The sequence below is a fragment of the Heliangelus exortis genome, chromosome 18, assembly GCF_036169615.1.
Source record: "Heliangelus exortis chromosome 18, bHelExo1.hap1, whole genome shotgun sequence".
NCBI classification, from domain to species: Eukaryota; Metazoa; Chordata; class Aves; order Apodiformes; family Trochilidae; genus Heliangelus; species Heliangelus exortis.
Genome location: NC_092439.1, coordinates 7478684 through 7500399, shown reverse-complemented (window position 1 = coordinate 7500399; position 21716 = coordinate 7478684). Strand labels below are relative to the sequence as shown.

The following is a 21716-nucleotide window of genomic DNA, read 5'->3' as shown; positions in this document are numbered from 1 at the left end:
ATCCTAATCATCTGACTATAGCTTGTATTTAATTTATTTGTTAATATAGATACTATTTGCTCTAGTGCCCCTTCATGTGCTTCATTGAAATGGGCAGAAGAGTAAATAGAACCCTTCCTTGACTGATTTCACTTTACATAATAAATAAAAACAAGACCGTATATGGTTTTTAAGAACTAGCACGGGAATCTTAAAAATAATTATTTTCAACTAGAATGTGTAAAGGGTCCACATTAATGTGGAAGGGGAAGATTCAGAGACATCCACATTACACAAAGTTAAACAAAAACCCTTTACTGAAATGTTTCAAGTAGACAGCAGAACTGGTAAAGGCTCTAGTCAGTCTTTTTTTTGCTGAGTCCTTGTATGAAGGGATGTCCTTAGGTGAAGCACAGTACTAATACAATACCTCCATGGTGACAGTGAGCTGACTGAGCTCATTAACTAAATAAGGTAAAGTAACCTGGCAGGCAGCTGAGTGTTACCATGGCAGTGTAAAAATCGTGTTTGTGTGCTGTTGCTAAAAGTTGGAGTGACAAGCAGCAAGAACTATGCTGCTTTCAACATATTATACTAAATAATTTGATTTAAAATATAAAGGGAACTGAATGTAGTTATATTTACTGCATTATGAAGTAAAAACATTAAGTTAGCTAATAAGATTCTTAATTTCAATTCTGGGAGAAGAAAGGGGGAAGGAAAAAAGAAAGCACCTTTCAAAATATCCTACATTATTTGACCGATACTTGATGATGCTTTAGGAACACAAATCGCCTTGTACTAACTCCTCCACAGGACTCATGGATATTAAGTTACAGTTGCTATTGGTACCATAACCGAATTTCCTGACTCATGTTTGTACAAAGTCTCATCCTTACAAATAAAAGCTGACGTGGTCAGAATGGCATGTGCAAAGCCAGGTTTCTTCAGCTCCTCTCTACAGCAGTTCTGTCAACTGTAGAAAGCCCTTCATTCCTCCAGTGTTGTTTTAAACATTGTTCATGAAACTTAAAAATGCACTTCATAATTTAAATTGGTTTAGATATTTTTTCTTTGTTATACAGTGTAAAGGGAAATGTTGTAGATTCTGACTTTCCAAATCTTAAAACCAAAATAGCATTATTTGTTCTTGTATTAAGTGAAAAATAACCAAATCCAACCTGATTATTTTAGTTCAGTTGTGATCTAAGTAAGTTCCGGTTTCAAACCAGTTAAAATAGGTTCCTATCTATTTAAAACACTGGATTTATCTCACCAAGATCTTTGCTTGAGAATTTTTTTCCTCTGGAGTGAAACATCAGAATACTTCTGTTTAGGAGCTGACTGAATTACATGCAGTAATCACAGAAACACATTCATAAATCTTACTGCAATGTCATTAGAATAAAATGTTCTGATTAGGCTTCATTAGAGCAGATGCTACCATCTGCACTGTATTGTAGCAGAATAAGAATGTGATTCACGATATTCAAGAGAGACTTGGCAAATATTTTCCTCTGTGAAACTAAGACTTCTACATAAAGGTTGGGCTGAAAATAGTATAAACTGGAAACAAATTTATTTCTTTGTATGAGAATTACAGACAGAAACAAGAAGGCATCTCTAGCTAAGTCACCTCTGAACATGGAGACCAACCAGACTTGTTTTCAGAAGAGGATAAAGTAAAAAAGCAGTTCCCATACTGGCAGTGCTTGAAGTGCATATTAGAATTCAGCAGCTTTGATTTATCTTTACTAATTACTTGAACTGGCCTACAATCTGTTGATCTTCAAGAGCATGAAGACACAGCCAACAAGTGAATCATTCTCTATGAATATTCATAAACGTTCCAGTGGTGCTCTAATCAAAACAAGAGTTGCAGTCAACATTTGATAAGCAGCACTTGTAATAGAGCCACGCTTTGTACCCTTTTCTTCCATCCAATGTCTCTGGACTTTGAGTGTTAGTATTTCACCCTTCCAGACAAATTCAAGAAGAATTAGGCCTGCTGACTTGTTTTCTCCAAATACACATCTGCTTAAGGAAACCATCATCAAACACCATGTCCTTGCATGATACACAGAAGGCTTCTCATATAATCAGCAGTTCATGCTCTGTCATTGTAACCTTTTGAAAGTCAGATCATTTACTATTCCAGGCATTTTGATTGCAATACTACCTGGTCACCATTAGGTTTCTTATATTTTCTCCTCTCTAAACCACAAAGTGCTCTATTTTTCCCAGTATTCAATTCTCAACTTTTATCTTCAATTAAGTCAGATTTTACCTGGAAGATTCAGCTGAACAGATGATCATTTTTACGTAGCCATAAAATAAATATAAGAATATATTTTGTAAATGAGATACATAGAGTTGAGAAAAAACCTAGTGTCTCCCCTCCCCATTTAGTTTGCTGATCATCTTAGCAGAGAAGTAATGTCCTGTCCTATACATGTGAAGATACCAAATTTTCCTCCTTGATCAGTATGAAAATATAGAGCTCCTTCCCCTGAGTAGCTCTCGGTTACAGGTCTTTCAGAAATACTAGTAAGCTACACAATATTCTTAACAATCTTGCTTTACAGGTTATCAAATTGGAGTTTAAAATCCAGGTCATGCTTACAGTTCTTTAAGCCACTTCATTGTAACTTGGCAGATGCACAATATAAACATAAAATTCTCAAATTGACCTAGCCTGGCAACAGTGCCATTAGGATTAATTTTTTATGTTTTTCAGAAAGGAATTATCTTTGTAATTTTACTTCTTTGATCTCTGCATCAGTGAATTGCCAAATAAGAGCAAAGTGCTATTGGTTTTATAGCTAATTAAACACATGAAGATGCAGGGAAATAGAGGAGGTAACTGCAATGTTAAAAGGTCACAAGAGACTTGAAATAAAACCAGTGTGCTAAGACAGAGGCAGAGGCATCTAGCTACAAAAAAATACCTTTATTTTGCTTAACGTGCATCTATTTAAAATAAGAAGAACTACAAAATTCTGGAAAGGGGTGGCAGGAAGAAATTGAAGATGCCACAGTTAAAGATGTTGTCACCTCAGATTGTCCAAAGATGGGTGTATCAGTTTCTTCATCTCTTTAGAATAGCAGGTGAGTTGATAGCACAGAATAGAAAAGAGCAAACTGTCAAAAAAATCAAGAGAATTTAAAATGGTTCTCAGCTTAAACTTTCCAATATTAGAGGGATTAAGTTACTGAAGTGAAATGATTTCATACACATCTACAGAACTCTGGTAACTGATGAAGCGTGCCTCAAGGGCAGTCATTGCTGGCTAAACTTCAGTAGCTTATGAGAATTTCAAGACTATAAGCTAAAAAGTTGCATTCACTGGACTCTAAGGATGAGATGGCAAAGTGAGATGCTAAACATCTCCAAAGATTTACATGATGCAACTTCACTGCAGAAAAGTGAGTTCCTGAAGGTTATAATCTACTGCCCTGAACAAAGTCATCTGCTGTTGCATTACTATATCTACACTACTGGGTATTTCTGGAAAATGCAGAAAAGCTTTTCTTGGTACAGTACCTTGAATAATAATACGTTTGCATCTACATAGATGATTACTGTGATATTATCACAAAACATTTCCTTATACTTGATTTCTCTACTTCAATAAACACTACATCCTCAGAATCACACTATGGAAAAGAAGATGGTTTCATGCTGTTCCTGAAAATATCTTCTGAGGGGGAGAGGAAAAGGTGCATTTTTGGCTAGCTAGCAGGGCTCCCTGGACAATCTGAATTACCTGTATGAGCACTGTCCTTTGCTAATCTCACCTGATCAAGGCTCTCATTTGTCTGAGCTGAAAGGCTCAAACAAATCCCTAGCTGTGGGGAAAGTGAACTAAGTACCTGGTCTGTCTCTGAGTAGTCTAATTAGAGTGAAAGCGGTGTCTAGGGATAGGTGCTTTATAGATTTTTGTGAGAGTTTTGAAGAGAGAGAGAGGCTGGGAAGAGGCAAAAAGGAAACAAGTTATTAAATGAGGGCTAGAAGCAGAGCTGCACTTGGGGAAAAAAAGCTGAGTTCTTTTGTATTTTCAAGTCTTGCACTCATAGCACATTCTCCCTCTGCCTTTTCTGACCCAATCAAAGTGTTTGTGGAAGGTGATTCTTAAGGTCTTCACTTACTCTTTTCCACCTGTTCCCATCTTCCATTTAAACACACTCCACCGCAGTAAATCCCATTATGCTGCCTTAGAGCCTGCGCAGTCTCGAGCAACAGAGACCAAGTGCAACAGAAACACAACAGGGGAATCAGGGAGAACTGATTCAAGAACCCAGAAAGCACTTATCAAAGTTATGGCTACACCGATGTGTAGGCACACACGTGTTTATACACACACACAGCCCAATCTCTTTTCCACACTGCTGGTATCACGTTAACAAAGATAAAGTGAGATCACATACAGTAAGAGTGAGGGGAGGATAGTGTTTATTATCTCACCTTGCATTCCCTTCCCACTTCCTTCCTGTCCTCCTTGCTTATAGCATAGTCCTCATATGAATGAGGTTGATGGAGTGAAATGAAGAGGATAGCAGCAATGCCCTCTGCCACTATTCCTCTAATTCCCTAACTTCCTGGGACAGGAGATGAAAGCAGCAAGGGACCATGGAACCAGGGAACAGTGCTCCCAGTCCCATTCCTACCATGCTTCAGCCACACAGATGAATCAGTTTCTGCCCCCTCCCTTTAATTTGGCACTTTTCATAGGGCAGAGTTACAGATGAATGACAGATAAACTGCTCTACAGTTTGCCAAGACACTTGATTATTTCCTGGCTTAGGTAAATAAAGCATTTAGACATTCAAAAGTGATGCTAACTTTAGTTCAAGGCATTTACAGGCATATCATGTGTGTCTACAACAGATTTAAACATCAACAGTCAGTGGAAATATTAGTCTTGAGCTACCCCTCAGCTTAAATCTTATTACTAGGATCTTGAAATTATTTTATATATTACGAATTGTATTGGTTTTGCACATATTATTTTTCCTCATATTCTGATGCCAAGCTATACTTGTCCTGAAGACAAACCTACTGTTCTTTTGAGTTGCCCCTCTGCTCTAACTTACACTGGGTTTCCTTTAGGGTCAAGAGGCCTTTATCTCCAATGGGAACTATCAATAAATAGAGGGTAAAACTGTGTAAATTAAAACCAATCTGTGTTCAATTAAGCTTGTCCAAATTTGTCCTTTCACTCTTCTGGCATGCTGAGTTCTACTCCAAGCATTTCTCCATTAGGAAGACACAAAAAAGAATACATATTTCATGGTTTTAGCTAAATTCATACAGCAGGCCAAGTCAAAGTCAGTAACATGAGCAAAGTAAATCAAGGAAACTGGAAAGCTGAAATTCATCTTTCTTTTTTTCTCCCATCTACTCCTTCCACATTTCCATACAAGCTTTAGAATGGTGCCCTTCATGCACCTGTTCACATATTCCTGTTTAAAAAATATACAGAAAATTGCTTCTCACTGTTCTTCCCCCCCCCCCCCACCGTCAAACCTCTGTAATTAAAATCTTAATCTGTAGAAGACCTCTATGACTATGGAAATACAATGTGTTGTACATGCAAATATTCAAAAGTACATATTGCACTTAATTTATACACAGTCAGATCTGGTATTACTGACCTACCAAATACTCATTTTATTTTTCTCCAAGCAAAACTGAACAAATGATCATACATGAAGGAGTGTAATTCTTTATCTTTCTTTTAAATGTTAAGGGAGAGAGGTATTTTTATCATAGCAGCACGATAACATGAGTGCTGAATGATGAAACTGGAGATCACTTGACATCTCCTCATACTCTTACCTCTCTTATCTCTGTACTGGTAAAACAGCCCATAATAGCCACTTTCATCTTCTGATGTCAGTTATTAATTGAAATAAGTAAAACACTTCCATCTGTGCTTTTCAAAACATCCTTTTAAGTCTCTTACTTCCCCCACATACCTCTTTTCTGAATTAATTTTCAACTGCAGACGGGGGGGGTTGAGGGGCACACCCCACTTGCACCTCAGCGAACTTGGCTGCAGCTGAATGTCCTTACTGACAGCAGAGTTTCTGAATCGACTTCTCTAGGTCAATAAACCGGTTTATTTACTGAACTTCTAGCTGAACTCAACTTTCAAAGCTTTGCTCACTGGGAGAATAAATATTTAACTTACAGGAGCCGCGTCTATTTAAATGTCTTCTCCACAGTATGGAGTCCTCAACTCCCACAGCGAGAGCAAAGCGTTTAAAAAGAAGAAATAGCGTTTGCAGGCAGGGTTAGCCAAGGATCCCCCTTTAAAACACGGCCGAGGCGCCCCAGAACCCTCCGGTCCCCCTGCGTGCCCGCTGAGCTCTTGCCCGACGGTGCCCTCGGACTGCACCGCCGCGGCGCTCCGGGACGGCTCAGCCCAGCGCTCCCCCGCCTCAGCGCCGAGCCCGCGGGACACCCCAAAAGCCCCAAAAGCGGCGCAAAGCCTCCTCCCCGCTGAGGCAAATCCCTACCGCCGAGCACCCTCCCACGCAGCCCACCCCCGGCTCGCACCGCCCGCGGGGGCCACCCACCTGCGCTGAGGCGGCTGAGGCGACTGAGGCGGCGGCTCCCTCCGGGCTCCCTCGGCGTCCTCCCCTCCAGGTGCGACACACGGCGGCCGGCTCGTGCCCCCCGCTCGCCTCAGGCGTCTGAGGGACGCGGTGCGCTCGGCCCCCGCGCCATTGGCTGCAGAGCCGGGACCGGCGGCGGCTCTTACCCCCACGTGACAGCGAGCGGCGGGGCTCCCGCCCGCCCCCCCCGGCGCCGTCAGGTGCGGAGTGTCCGTTAGCTCGACCCCGCGGCACGGCCAGGATCCGGATCCGCTCCGGGGCCGCTTCGGGACACTCACGTTAGGGCTGGACAGCACGAAAGAGCTGCTCGCGGGGCCCAGGCGTGGGGCACGCTCCTTTCCCTCACAGCTCCTTTCCCTCACAGCTCCTTTCCCTCACAACCCCGCCAAGGCCCGCGCGGCAGAGCCTCAGTGCAGGTGTGTGCACCTATGGGCGCATAAGAGTGCCTGACGCCCACCACAAACCCCCTTGTCCCCGTGTGAAATTACTTCTGTGCCAAGGCTCCTGGCTGCGGACCGTGGCCGGGTCTGTGACAGGATAGACATTAGAGACAAATCCCGTTTGAAAAAGTTCCTGTTGGGCTCCTGACTCGTGCCTCATGACCTCCCCTGTCTCACAGTACCTCTGTTCCTGCAGCTACATCTGCCCGGCTGGAGCTGAGGAGGATTTGGCTGTAAGCACTTCTTAGTTTTTTTAATTCTGTAAAATAATAGCATACACCGTTTCTATTGGTATATTCTATGTCATGTCTCTGTTGACTCGTGTTTTAAAAACATTTTCTGATGCTCTATTTATGATTGCGACAATCTCTACTATAGTAAGTCTCTAAGGCAGAAAGCAGAAAACAAAGACACTTAAAAGGTATTGGTTTTCTTCCCTCTGTAAAAGAAAAATGAAAAGTGCTGCAAGTTTTTGGTTATTGGGAGTTTAGTGGTCACTTTGAGTGCCCTGCTGTTCCAAAATCTGATAAGGGATTCTGTTTTGTTTTTACCCAAACAAGTCATCCCAGATGTGTGATTCTGACACAGCTCTTTCACAGCATGCCTGAGCTGAGTCCTTGTTGTAATGTCAGTTTTCTAGGGAGCTGGCTAAACAACAGCAAACATTTAGCAGAAAGTGAGATAAAGAGTTTCGAGTACTTGGAACACCGACGTTTATAATTATATAATTAACATGCAATTTTCACCGTTTGTGAAGGGGTTGTATTTCTATCAACAGTTTGCTGTCTTCACTCTTCGATGATGTTGACTTCCATCTAAATAGGTTAAGCATGTTTAACATGCACGTTTCTTTAATATAACTCTATTACTTGCAATAATTGTCCTCAATTTTAGCACTTCCTTTTCCCTAATGTAAGCTTGTACTGCATTTGAAACACTGTAACATTTTGTTCCCTGTTACCAACTGATGCACTCTCTGACCTTGCAAAGAGTTGTATCTGATTTCTGTTTTCTTTTAAGCTTATGCATTAGACCAAGAACATGAATCACATACCAGATTTTCCAGACAAAAAATTGGATCTCACTTAGAGAGCAAACATGCCTAAGGTGGGAGAGGGAGAAAATGGGATGTGAAAGAGAACGCCTTTGAAACATCTCTGAACATGCTAAAGAATAATTAAAACTGGCAAGAATCTACAGGCTGTGTAGTAATTTGGCTTGCTTTTGAATTTTTCTTGCCTTTCCTCTCAGCTTTGACATAGTCATCTTAAATAGGTCACATAGAGGAGTGGTCATAATCATAATCGTATCACATTTGCATCTTTCGTAATCCTGATACCAAAGAGAACTACTATAGCACTGCTTGTTGCAGTATCATTAATCCATTTGGGAAAGGGTCAGCAGAATTTAGAATGGGCTGGTCAAAGCTGGGAGTTCTTTTCAACACAAGCCTGGTTTCTCCTCCAATTCCCCATGTAGCCTCACTAGTGATCTAGGACATGTCTGGGTGACTTTCGACATGATGGAAGCAGCATCCAGGACCTCATTTATTACTTTATGACTATATTAGGGCTGTTACCTCCTTTCTTGTTTATACCTGACCTGGGATGGTCAAGTCCCTGCTGGTACATGCTGTACTCCAGTGTTTTTTTGGGAAAAGCAGTGTCAGCTAGTAGTGCATGGGAAGGCGAGCATGGCCTTGCCCAGTGCTGTGAAGTGAAAGGACCTGGGAAAAGCAGGCTGCACAATTACTGCCACTCCCTTGGGAAGCACAGGGAGAAGCAGAGGGAGGCTGAGCAGCACAAGCTAAACCTGGAGCACAAGCCACTGTCCTGCTACTGCTGCAGGATTCATACGTAATCATCTTACTGTTCTGTTTCTGTATTATTAGATAATATTACTGTACCACCAGAAAGCAGAGAGAACCCTAACTTTGGGCTACCTTTACCTTGTTGATCCTATCTAATATAATTTTAACTGAAGTGAATGAATTCTGTATGTTTCTCCATGTAGCAGGTTTCAGAAGCACTCCTTCAGCTGTCCTGGCTTCTTGGCTAATTACCATTCCAGAAGTCAGCCCTTCAGTAAGAGTGGTTTGTTTCTTTTCTGCAGTAGTGCAGACATACTACTGTCACAAAGCTGGTATTGTGTCAAGTCTTTGACTCGCATGTAACAATGAAGCTTATTCAGGGAGAGCAGAACCATCCCTCTGAAAAAAGACCCATGAAAAAAACAAGTTAGGAACCCCAAAAGAGAACCTTGCTGGACACTGCTTTACCAACCATCTTAATTTTTTCCATCTTGAAAATCAGGCGAAATTTGTCTGTAAGATCCCAGATTTTGCTCTCTAATGATTTATCTCATCTAGAGTTAATGATCAGGGTATATTTTTTATTTTGTAGAAAATATTGAGCAGAGCTGTCTAGGTTTCTGTTCCTCAATGTCACAGTCACAAGGGTCATGCTGACAATGCTTAGAGGTCCTGTATTTGAGTTCAGGCCATGTTCCTGATCCTGCAAGTATGCCTGAATGGTGCTTGGGCTTATGCATGTCCGTGGTTCTTTCATGGTGCACTGCTTGGTCTGTTACTGGATTGTGCAGAAAAATGGCAAAATGGTTCATTCATAGCCCAAAGACCAAAACAGACACTTAAATGGCAGTGCTTCCTGAATAGAAGATCACAAGCGTAAGGTAGGAAAAATCAGTCATGTTTTGATATCTGTTTGCAGTATTTTCCAAACTGCTATTTTGCTGGCTGAAAAGTTCTCATAAAGCTTTAATTCTACTGCTTATAAAGGAGAGTACATTAGCTGCAAATAAGATAGTCTAAATTCAGTCCCAAACATTCTGATTTTTTTTTATTATCAACTTACTTAAGATTTTTCACAAGCAGTACCTATGGCCTTATGTCCTTTTTTTATAAACACTTTATTCCAAGAAGTCTACAGGAAAGGTTAGCCACAGTGTTATTTTAAAGTACTCATATTAATAGTCTCTACAGGCTATGAAACACCAGCATTAAAACAATGACTGATCATTGTGATGCAGGAATGTGAAAGTTGCAAGTACTGTGCAATCGCTTGATTGTGAAAAAATGTTCAATTTTAATACCAGGAGATTTCTTTTCATGCAAATTTGTCTAAATCAGCTGCAGATGGGAAGTAATGAACTGGAGAATCCTTCCCCATTGCCTCCATACAGCTAATCCATCATGTCTAATTAGAAAGTGTAGCCTGTCTTATATTTAAGAGAGATTTGTAGCCAGCAGTGCCACCATGTCTGGGGTGATGGACAACCTTTTGAAACATTTTATTCTTACCATATGTGGCGTGCTCTTTTCTGATGGATGAGACATGGTTTTCTCCCGTCATTATTTGGTGGAGTTAATGTGAAATGTTTGCAAAGAGAGTTTAAGTAAACATATGTCTCTACATACAATTACTCTTGAAATTTTCTTAGACTACTACAGGACAGCTACAGCTACTTCATACTAAAACAGAACTTTCTATTTTTTTCTCACTCACCATTTAGAACATAACTTTTCTGTAGCAGTACTCACAAATCTTTTCAGATATCTCTTACTAGGACAGATGAAATACACTTTTAAAAAGAATTCCTTAATATATAGAGAGTACTATACTTGTTTCTTTCTAGTCTTCTGTTTAAATTCCAGAAGTTTTTATGGACATAAATATGTCCATTTTTATGCACTTTTGTTCAGCTTTTTAAAAGACATTTAAATGAGCCATTGATCTGGCCACTTGCATGTAACTAAATGGATTTATATCTGAGACAGCTCTAACTGTCTAAATTGAGCTAGGACATAGCTCCATCTAATGTTCATTTTCTAAATCAAGCACGAGTGATCTTGAGAGTTTTAGGAATGTATGCTTGTGGCTTCCAGGTAAATACTAGCTCAATATATTGAGGCATTTTCTAATTTTGGGGGTTGGCAAGCTTGTCCTAGCCTGATAGAGGGCAGGTGCAGTCTTTTCAGGCATGCACAGTTTAAAACATCCACACCTGTATTTGCTCTAACCTTCCTCCAATGGCCTTCTTATTGCAGCTTAGAAAACAGAGCTTATACTGTAGCTTACTACATGCTTATTTATCAAAAATACAGTGCTGTATAAACTGTTATTCCATATCCTGTACTGAGGCAATTTTGAATCATGAGATTTGTTTCAGTCAAACTGAACTCATCACGTTTGAGGATTTGGCATTTGTCTAAATTTGTTGCATTAAGAAATGGTGGAAAACATATGCTAGAAAGTATGATGAAATACATTAAGACATTATTAAGCTGTTTCTTGGCTCAAAATATATCCATTGTTATCTAATCTTTTGGTGAGAGCTCCTAGCCAGTGTTTAGATTTGATTCAAGTAAAATGTTGTTTTTTTTTTTCCTGTAAGATCTTTCTGTTTTAAAAAACATGCACAAATCCTGTGCCTTCAAACACGAGACACCATAACAGCAAAAAAATTCCAAATTTGTCCTACCTGCAAGTGTTGAGCCAGGACACAAGGGTCTCTGTCCCCTCTGTTTCCCAGACTATGCTCTCAATTGCTCAGCTTTGATTGTTTAGGTTGTTTTCACAGTGTTCTTTTTCTCATAATCATACATACAGATGTAACAAGAGAGATGCCTTTGCCTTTCTTTTAGAGGCAGACCTTAGGCAGTGCCAGTCGATGTTGTTTGGTATTATGACTCAGTTAGTGTGATATAACAAAGTACTCTTTGCTTAGCTGCAGAAATGAGCCGTGGTGTGTGACTCGTTGCAACTCTCAAGCAGCAGAGATTATCTTAAGCCACTTTCATCTAACCTCTACATTAGCAAGAACAGGCAAGGTCAGTTATTGTGACTCAGCTGATATGCAGTAATTTGGTCACATGCCTGAGCTGTTGATTTAGTTACTCATCAGCTTTCTTCTGTCATTTTCTGACTTTTACTAACATGTGACTTAATGGAGGATGAATGATACCTTCTGTGGAGATTAAAGAAGAGTGGGCAACATATTGGTTAAATATAACTGAGTCTTTGCTGATACACATCTTGAAATTATCTTAAGGGTCACCCTGCAAGCAGTCACTAAGATCTACTGCAAAAAATCCCACGACCCAACCTGCCAAAACCAAGCCAATAACAGAAAAAAATAGCAAGTCCTTACATCTAACAAATGTCTTGGATACAGTGGCTGATAACCTATGTGTGTACCATAGCATGCATAGCTTGGAAATTATGAGTAATTGACCACAAATGACAAATTCAACAGGAGCTCCTAGATTTACAGATTCTTTGGGGGTGTGGAGCCTGCTTTTACACAATACAGGTTTCCTGTCAAAGAGCCCTTCTTGACTCTTTCTGTAGTCTGACTTCTAACCATTTCCTTGTTGACTGTTCCCTTTGTTCTCCTCTCTGCTTTCAGAGATAAACTTGGGTGGTTTTCTGAAACTTGATCTAACACTTAAGACCTGTTGCAGTAATTCTTCACTCTTAGATTTTTTTCTTTGGGCTAATGTGTCTCCTATCCCCACCCTGGCTTTGAGCTGTAAACCTAACTTCTAGACCACTGCCCACATACTGGTCCCCATACGCTCATTAGATTATAGAAGTAACCAGAAAAAAAGGCTGCTGATATACTTTTAGTTTTCAAACTAAAATGTGACTTTTATGAATAGGAACACTTGCAGTATAGAAGTTAATTTGATGTTGTGAGTAATATCAGTCAAATATAATAACAGCGAATGTTAATATAATTTTTTCACCAAAAAGCTTGCATTAGCTGGAAGGACAGCAAATAGCATGTTCCTTGCCTTACAGCTCCAGTAGAGAGGGTCACTAAAATCATAGCTAGTAAAATAAATTGCAGCTTAATTGTGCCACCTAGATTTCAGTGCTATGCCAGCTCTGATAAGTCTATGGAGGTTTATGTTGCAGGAGTAGCTGGATGGTTGTTGGCAGGGAGAACACAAATGTTTTAATAAAAAAAAAAATTAGATTCCTTCTACTCTTCAAGGAAAAAGGAGGTGCTTTGTTTCAGCTTAAGAAATAAGCTTAGGATATATGGTTTTATGGTTCTGAAATCACCTAGAAAACTATGAAGGCATGTATGATTTTTTTTTTTTTTTAAATTTGTATGCCCTTTTTTCTTCCCCATTTATGTATGTGCACTTGTACATGTTAAAACATAAACAAGTATATGACCATTGCCAATAGATTTTAAATTAAAAACCATACATCCTTTATTTTTTTAGGAAACCAAAACATTTGTTTCAGTACAAACTTCATAAGTTCTATTCAAAGTATGTATCATATAAGTTGTATTAAGAAGTCGGGGAATGACTGATGTTTATTTGAAATTTAATAAGAAATTATTTGCTGACAAGGCCCCTAGGAATGTAGTTGTATCCAATGTGAAACAAGGATGGGAATGTATTATTTCTTCTTATGATACTAATGCCATGAAAAGCTCTGCCTCAGTGTCAATTACTTCTGAAGCAGCTTGAACTCCTTTGTAGGCTTGGCAATATCTCTTTTTCTGAGTGTGTAGTTAGCCTCTGACCAGTTAGCCTCTATAATCCCAGTTCCAGAATCCTAGGGATTGCACACTATGTTTTGTTTTCTTTTTTAAAATCAGTTTCTGTCTGGCATTTCAGTTGGTGAAACAAGAGAAGTGTCAAAATGGGTGAGGCTCTCTGGCAATTTGTGGTTTCTGTGGTACCTGCAAATGATGTTACAGTTAGAAGAATGTGTGTAAATTGTTAAGTTCACTTCACAGAAACTTCTTTCTCCATCACATTCATGGTGGAGAAATCTTCTCTATCATGAGATAGGACCTCAGCCATGGAGACTTCAAGTTCAAAGCAATTCCTTGCCTTGCCTAAGATTTGTCTCTGATGTGTTGCAGATCTCTAACTCATTCTTATCACTGCTTCATGTTCCAGTTCCTCCTCAGTTCTTTGACTTGCCTCCAGCTCCCCTGTGCTTCTTGTAGGGATGCCTCAGTTTCTCACAGGAATCCCACAATGTTTTCATTGTCCCCCCAGAGCCATAACACATAAACCACACTGTGTTATTCCTGGGCCTGTCCGTGCCTATGACTCCAATAGACTCTTGGTGTGCTCTGTAATGGCAGCCTGACATTTTTCTTTCTAAACTTTGGAAACATCACAGACTCCCAGTCTCTTTCACCCTTCTTCCTTGGCTTTTACTGAGCAATGGATGATTTCCTAGTGTCTTGCCCTGTCATTAAAATGCTGAAAAAGCTGGGAAGCCCACACTCCTGTTGCTTAGACCTAAACCTCATGCATTGGAATGGCCTGCCCAGGACAGTGGTGGAGTTGCCATCCCTGGAGGCATTTAAAAGGCATTTGGACCTGGTCATTAAGTTGATTATGGTTTTAGTCAAAGGTTGGTCTGGATGATCTTGGATGTCTCTTCCAACCTAAACATCAAATTTTACTCCTGAAGTCCAAACTGGCTTAAAACAGAGTTGGTAATGTTTTTCATCTTTAGCTAACTTCTAAATGGAAAGCATTAATAAGTAAATGAAAATAAACTTCAGAGTCATAGTCTTATTTTCAGCTTCCTCCATTACTGACTTTTATCAACACATGCATTAGGACAACTGCTAGTTTGCTTGATGCATCAGTGATACATTAGTGCATGTGTGCCTTGTAGTTTTACATCTCATGATTGTTAATCAAATGTGTTACAGGCAAAGCAAGAGGAAATAAGATAACTATCTGAAATAATGGGACTTTGTGACTGCAAGTTTTTTTTAGTTATGGCTGCCTGGTTTGGTAGGTTTTGGCACTGATGAATCATAATGATGGCTTATATTCATAGTAAATAGTCTATTGTTGTCTCCTTGTGTATTTTCTAATTTTGTTCAGACTTGGGTCTACAGCAGTTTCTTGTCACTAAGTGATCAAGTTGTCCAAAGCTGAGATCTGTGAGTTTAGAAAAGATTTTTTGTCATCATGGGAAATCAACACTTAACTGCAGTTCTGCCTTATGTTTTTTTTAAACCACTTTCAGTTCTTTATCTTAGAGAGTGATTCATATTTCTGTAAAAAAATCAAACATGAAATCCAATTGATGTCCTTGTGTCGTGTTCAGCCACGACAGTCTGGGAGTGATAGCAGTAAGGGATGTAATCATACACTGTGACAAAAAGGACTTCGCTGAATTTTGAGTTTCAGAGGCCTCCACTAGGCGGCTCTCAAGTCCTTAGAATTAAAGGTAAAGTTCCCTGAAGCACTCCATTTCCAGACTCTGAATTACATAGAACATACAGAAGGAATCATGTTCAGATGGTCCAAATAGAGACGATAGAGATAAGCGAACGGAAAGCCATCAGTAAGCCAGGTGCTAGTAGGCTTTAGCAATCTGCTGCAGTGACAAGCTGACAAGCTCTGGGGGTCTGCACCTTCCAAAGCTGTGAGTCAGCACTTCCTGGGATCAGCAAGAGCTCAGGAAATATCAGGATATTTCCTCCAGTGCCTCGAGGAAAAGCTAATCATCTCATGAGTACTGGCTGTAAAAATGAATAACAAAGGCAAACCTAATTAAATGATAAAATCATAGAATGGTTTATGTTTGAAGGGACCTTTAAGGGTCATGTAGTGCCCCCACCCTGCAGTAAGCATTGACATCTTCAGCTAGATCAGGTTGCTCAAAGCCTCATCCAATCTGACCTCGAATGTTTCCAGGGACAGACCATCTACCATCTCTGTGGGCAACCTGTGCCAGTGTCTCACCATCCTCATTCTAAAAAATTTCTTCCTTATATGTTGTCTGATTTTACCTTCTTTTTATTTAAAGCCATCACCCATTTCATTACAGGCTGTACTTAAAAGTCTGTCCCCATTTTTCTCATAAGCCCCTTTTAAGAACTGGAATAATTTACAGAACTTATGGGCATAGATCATGAAAGAGTCTGATGTAAAAATTAAGCATGTGTAATTATTTTGAATGGTCTGTTTGTTTGCTGTAAAACTCAACGCTCTTTTGATCAAAGACAATTCCCTGTACCTTGAAGCTTAATTTTGTATAACAGTGAAACTAAACAAACTTTGACTTGTACAATCTTATATAAAATAATATTACGATTTTTGCTGCTTTTGGCTTGGTTTACACTCCGAAATCTGCTCATGAATATTCTTACTAAATCTTTTTTCTTGAATGTTCATGTGCATTAAACCTATTCACAGCAGTACAGTAGTTTAAAATGACATTGTTTCAAATTCAGAGTATTTACAGGGAATGATTATGACAATTGCCCAGCTCAATTGCCCATACCAATTTTAGGTTTCTTTGGTAGTATTTATTTTTTGAAAGAGGAATTTTAGGTGTAAAGCATGACTTCTGTTTATTAAATATCATATTGAATCTTGCCAGGTTGAAAACCTTAACAGATAGTTTTAAATGCCTGGAATGTTACGTGATGGATTTTTTTTTTTTTTTTTAGAAAAAATGTTTACTGATCATGAATAATGAATACTTCTGTAATTCATGGGCAGTATAAAGGGTTTGTAACAGGGTGATGTGCTCTGAGATTACAGCAGTGAATTCAGGAGTGTTCTGTTATATTTTTTAAAACTAGAACTCTGACCCTGCATTAAATTTCCAGGTGACTGCTGATGACATGCTCAGAGATTATGGTGATAGCTCTGGTACCAGAAAGTTGAGGTGAATAGGATGGAGTTGTGCTAGCAAGTGTCTGCTTAAATCTACCCCAAACCTAAAAGATATGAAAATATCTATGAACTGAGGGAACTGGGACAAGAAAGGCCCTGAAGGGGCTGTGTAGAAGTTGATGAGGATGGTTGAAATTTGTTGTGCTATTTTTTTCACATTGCCAATAAAAATGAATCTTATAAAGGAAGAGAGGACAAGCACAAACTCAAGAGTCACATTTAAAAATAAGGTATGATTTTAAGTAAATGTTAAAAAAAAAAAAAAAAAAAAAAAAAAAAAAAAAAGAAGACCAGAAGAAGATTAAAGATGAAAATACCTGTTACTATCATCTTTCTTGCTATTAGTATCTGCTTGCAATCTGCTGAACCCGGGTCGCAAGGTAAGATTAGTGAGGCCTACTGTGTTCTCATATACCTACACAGGAATCTTCAGATTTTTACTTCTAGAAAAGCTGGTTAAATTTATACCATTCAAGCATGCTTCTCTGGATGAATTAAAAATTAAGAACTCTATTCAGGAGCTGAGCCAAAGGGATACTCTGACTTTAAATGGAGATCCACAGGTATAGATTTCTGATATCTCTTAACTCTGATTTCTGATAGTCTCCTTCTAATAAGGTGCAAAAAATAAATTTCTCCACCTCAGTCTTTTTAATTTAAATTTTTATTTCTGCCAACTTGTTTATGATCTCAAAATTATCCCTGATGCATGCATGAGTCCAAGCAAAATAAACTTTTAATAATTATGGTTCAAAGCAAAGGGATCTGAGCTAATAAGTAGAGAATAAGTAGATAAGTGGAGAGCATGATTTTTTCATGTACATTAATCTGAGCATTAGTTCAGAGAAATCTCCTGACAGAGAAGCAGCAGGTCAGGAGAGGGTGTAACAGGTGGAGACAGATACACCCTGCAGAGCAGTCAGCTGCTTTTTCAAAGCCTCATCATGTCAAAGACACTTTTTTTGTTTTTAATGTAGGCTTCATATTATGCTGCACCCAATCTCTGGAAGTGATAGAAAATAAGACATTGGCAAAACTCTCCAGATTAGAAATGGTATCTTCCATCCAGCAGAGAGTGAACTCTAAGCAGAACACATATGCACGAAATGGATTTTGTGGCCTTTATTCTGTCTCTCTAAGGGTGGAGTTATCATATTTGGAAGTCAGTGTGTTAGATGAGGTGCCCTGGTGCCAGATCATGATGAAGAATAAAGAACATGCACTATGCTGACTGAAAAGTAAATAAATGTGTTGTCATGAATAATAGATAACCATTTCTTTAATTCTTCTTCAGAAGTCAGCCTGTTGTTTAGCAGTGCTATCATTGTTACATTGAATCCATTCCTCAGACTTTATTGTATCACCAAAATTAATTATTTCCATCCAGGAAAAAGGTCACATGTATCTGTGCACAACATATAACATTCTGGAATGTTGTATCAAGTGGATTTGATCTGTTTCCTTTGACCTGTCAGGTCTAAGCGCACACTGAATTTGTATGCTTTGAAATGTGAGTTTCTGCTGAAGACAATTCAGTCTTTTCATAAAAATATGCAGCACATAGACTCGAGTCTTAGGAAAAAAGCAGAACACTTGTGTTAAGAGGATAGCCAAAAAAGGATTGAACTAATTCAGTAGTACGTAATATGTGGTAAAATTTTCCATTTCTGTAGCCCTCAGTTGGACAGACAATCAGAAACTGTTTCTATTAACTGATTAAAATAGAATTTCTGTGCCACCATTATGGCCTCTTACTGGGTTGTAGGAAAGAAGTAAAAAATTCTGTTCTGCCCTGCAAGCTATCCAGCCTGGCTCTGTTTGTTTCTCTGAGTAGATAGGGCATGACTAACTCGTCCATATGTTCAAACAGAAAATTCCTGCTGTGGTTCTCTGCAACAGAGGGCAAGCAGCATCTGTACATAAGGGATATTTTTTTCTCCACTTGAATCAGTGCAGTTAGTCCTGCAATGGGACATATTTATTCCTGACACATGGGAGCTAGCACGCTACTGCATCTTTTAGGCCTGCTGGTATAATAGCAAGATATTCCCTTTCCTGCAGATGATACCCAAGTACTGTATCCAAATGCTCTACTTCAAATTCACTCTCTGCCCTGTGCACTTTAACTTCTGGCGGAAAGATTACACAGTCTGTGCAGAATTGTCATTGTACTGAACACCGTTGGGTTAATTTTGAGAACAGTCTGAGGTCAGCAGTCCCTTCAGTCCTTCTCACACGCTGTGCTGCCATGGCAAGGGGTTAGGCAGAGGATTTGTGTCATATGCGCAAACGTTAGACCACGAGGAACGAGGCAGAGGCACCAGCGGCAGCGAAGCGCTGTGCCTGAGCTCCAGCCTGGGTCGGACAGGGGGGGTCCCGGAGCGGGGGGAGCTGAGGGGGCAGCGGAGGCGCCCAACTCCCTGCAGAGCCCCAGCGCTGCTCTGAGCCAGAGAGCGCCGCGAGCAGGGCACGCGGGAGACCGCGCGGGGAGCAGCGCGAGCGCGCAGGGGCCCGGCAGACCCCGGCGGTGAGCGCGGCAGTTAGTGAGGTGTCTGGTTCGTCTGGTTCGTCTGGTTCGTCTGGTTCGTCTGGTTAGTCTGGTTATCTAGCTAGTTAGTTAGTTAGTTAGCCGGTTAGTTACCTAGTTAGTTAGCGCAGCAGTCAGCGCCGAGTGCGCAGCTCGATTCAGGTGCAATATCGCCTGCCCGGCAGTGGGGGACCGTGCTCCCAGCACCCACCAAGATGGCTTTGGGCGCTGAGGGAGATCCCGAGGGGTCAGAGCCGCGCGTGAGGGCCACAGCCTCTGAGCAGAGGGAGCAGCTCTGGCTCCGGCCCACACGCTCTGTCCGGTGTGAGTGGATGGATGATCTGAGCTGCAAGATGCCGTGACAGAGCTCAGGGAGGAGGTGAGCAGGTTGAGGAGTATCAGAGCGAGAGGGAATTAGACGACTGCTATTGCAACCTGCTCTACACGAAAATGGCAGCTATGGCAAGCCTTGTTAGTGGAGCAGAGGATTCCGTAACCTCTCAGTAAGCCTCCCAGCCTTTCCGCTCCAACTTACAGGAGCAGGGACAATGGGGACAGCAGGCATGTTCTTTAAGAACCATACAGCCTTCAGTGCCCTTGCAGAACAGGTATGTGGCTAGGATGCACACTGGAGAGAGCTCTTGGAGAACACTAGTTGATTATTTAATGGTAATTAGAGATCCAACTGTGTGGTTTGTGACATTGAGAGTGGCTCCATCTGGATGGTCTGGTAAAAGTGAACTCTTAATAATTTCTTTGCCATTGACCAAAATAAGTTGAAAGCCATTTTCCTTTCTCCCTCTAAACTTTACCTGGTTGCTTCACATTATTAAGCAGTTGTTTGTTTGTTTGGTTGGTTTTTTTCTTTTTCACAGTTACTGCATTTCAGTCATAAACATAGTAGGTGCTAGACACTTTGGATGAAAGATGCCACAGACCACTGAGTGCTATTAGGGGACTAGTTTCCAAAGCAGTTATTGGGAATACAATTGTACACATGAGAGTCTTTTTACCTACCAGATTATCTAGTGTTTCTATCTAAAACTGGGCTAATAAACTTTAAAAGCTATGCAAAGCTTTTACAATGCTTGTGATGGAAACAGAACATTTGCTTTCATTCTTACTACTCAAAACCTTCACAAGCTGTGCTATCTCAATTACCTTTTTTCAATGAACATCATCCCACGAGAAACTTCAAATCCCCTGCAATCTAACTGAATATAGGCAAGATGGAGAATGCACATGGAAAAATCAGTTTGCCCAGCAGGACTTTTGCACAAACTAATTCTTGGGAAAGAATTTTAATTTACTGCAAAACACCTAGGGTAATTCCTTTGGGTAGCAATCGCCAATTTCTGCTCAATGAGAAACAGTTTCCACAACTACCTGATTAGTATGATATACTTCTTTTTTTCTGCAGCAGTATACTTCATCCTGTAGATTATCTGTAAACTGCCTTTCTCCCAGATTGTGACATATAGGTCATGGTTGGCTGCTTTAATGATTCTTTTGACAGTATCAGGTGGGATTTACTTAGAGTAACTGGACTGAAGTTCTGCAGTCTCACAGTCAGGGTTACAGTTTGTCATGAAATGAGAATGGAATTCTATTTTACACAAAGCATTGCAGATCGCAAGAACTAATTGGTGAACAGTTATTCAGAAAATATGGCTCTATAGCATAACTGTATATACATAGTGATTCATCTCTGGTTTAAACAGTTGTCATGCATGTGGAAAAAACTTCACAAAGAGCTTCAATATAGAACCATGGTAGATAGTTGTGCTGGATTTAGATACATAGAGTAAACAATCCTTGCATGGAATTATACTTTTAAGTAAGGAACTGTCTAAAGTTAGGAAGAATTCCTAAAATGTTTAAGTATTCCCGAGAAGTCTACAGAAATGGTGAATAAAATTGATTTTACTTCAGTGGATTCTATCCCACCATTACTTTTTCAGCATTAGCATCCACTTAAATTAATATTTACTCCTCTCCAATTTAATTCCTGCTAATGTCATTGAAATAGGTGGCAATTATTCCTAGATCTGGTGCTCTTTTCATTTTTTTCCCCCTTTTGGCTTGAGTTTGAACATTTTCAGTGGTACAGTTTAGTCAAGACTGCTTTGATGCCAGCGGTGCTCTCCTTCTGCAGCTTTCTCCAGTCCTTTAGTATCTTGAAAACCAAGTTAAGGAAGTTGTGCAAACTTGTGCTGATGTTTCCATCATTCACTAACTTTTGTATTCACATAAAGTCTTCAGAGAATAATGCAGTGAGAAATGGTATGAGCTGAGCAGTCAGTGCCCTGAGTCTTTCAGGAAGTAATGGTTGGCAGGTTTCCCAGGAAGCTTCTAACCCAGAGATGTCTGATTCACTAATCCCTTGCTGCAGTCCTCATAGCACAACAATAATTGCCTGATCACTGAATGAGGATCTTGAGATCAA

The 21716-nt window shown here is 40.1% G+C and overlaps 1 protein-coding gene across 15 annotated transcripts in view; it reads right to left on the bottom strand.

Moving 5' to 3' along the window:
- The window catches only part of PPFIBP2 (PPFIA binding protein 2), a 90926-nt gene extending 79328 nt beyond the window's left edge, over positions 1-11598 (bottom strand). For 6 of the 15 annotated variants that reach the window (XM_071762064.1, XM_071762069.1, XM_071762060.1 and 3 more), the window contains exon 1: positions 6174-6452. The gene's annotated coding sequence lies outside the window, so the exon portion shown is untranslated. Of the gene's footprint in view, positions 1-5958; positions 5980-6173; positions 6453-6561; positions 6761-11540 lie in introns of those variants that run through there. The other 9 variants (XM_071762071.1, XM_071762073.1, XM_071762076.1 and 6 more) reach the window with 6 other exon arrangements.
- Between the last annotated feature and the right edge of the window lie 10118 nt (positions 11599-21716).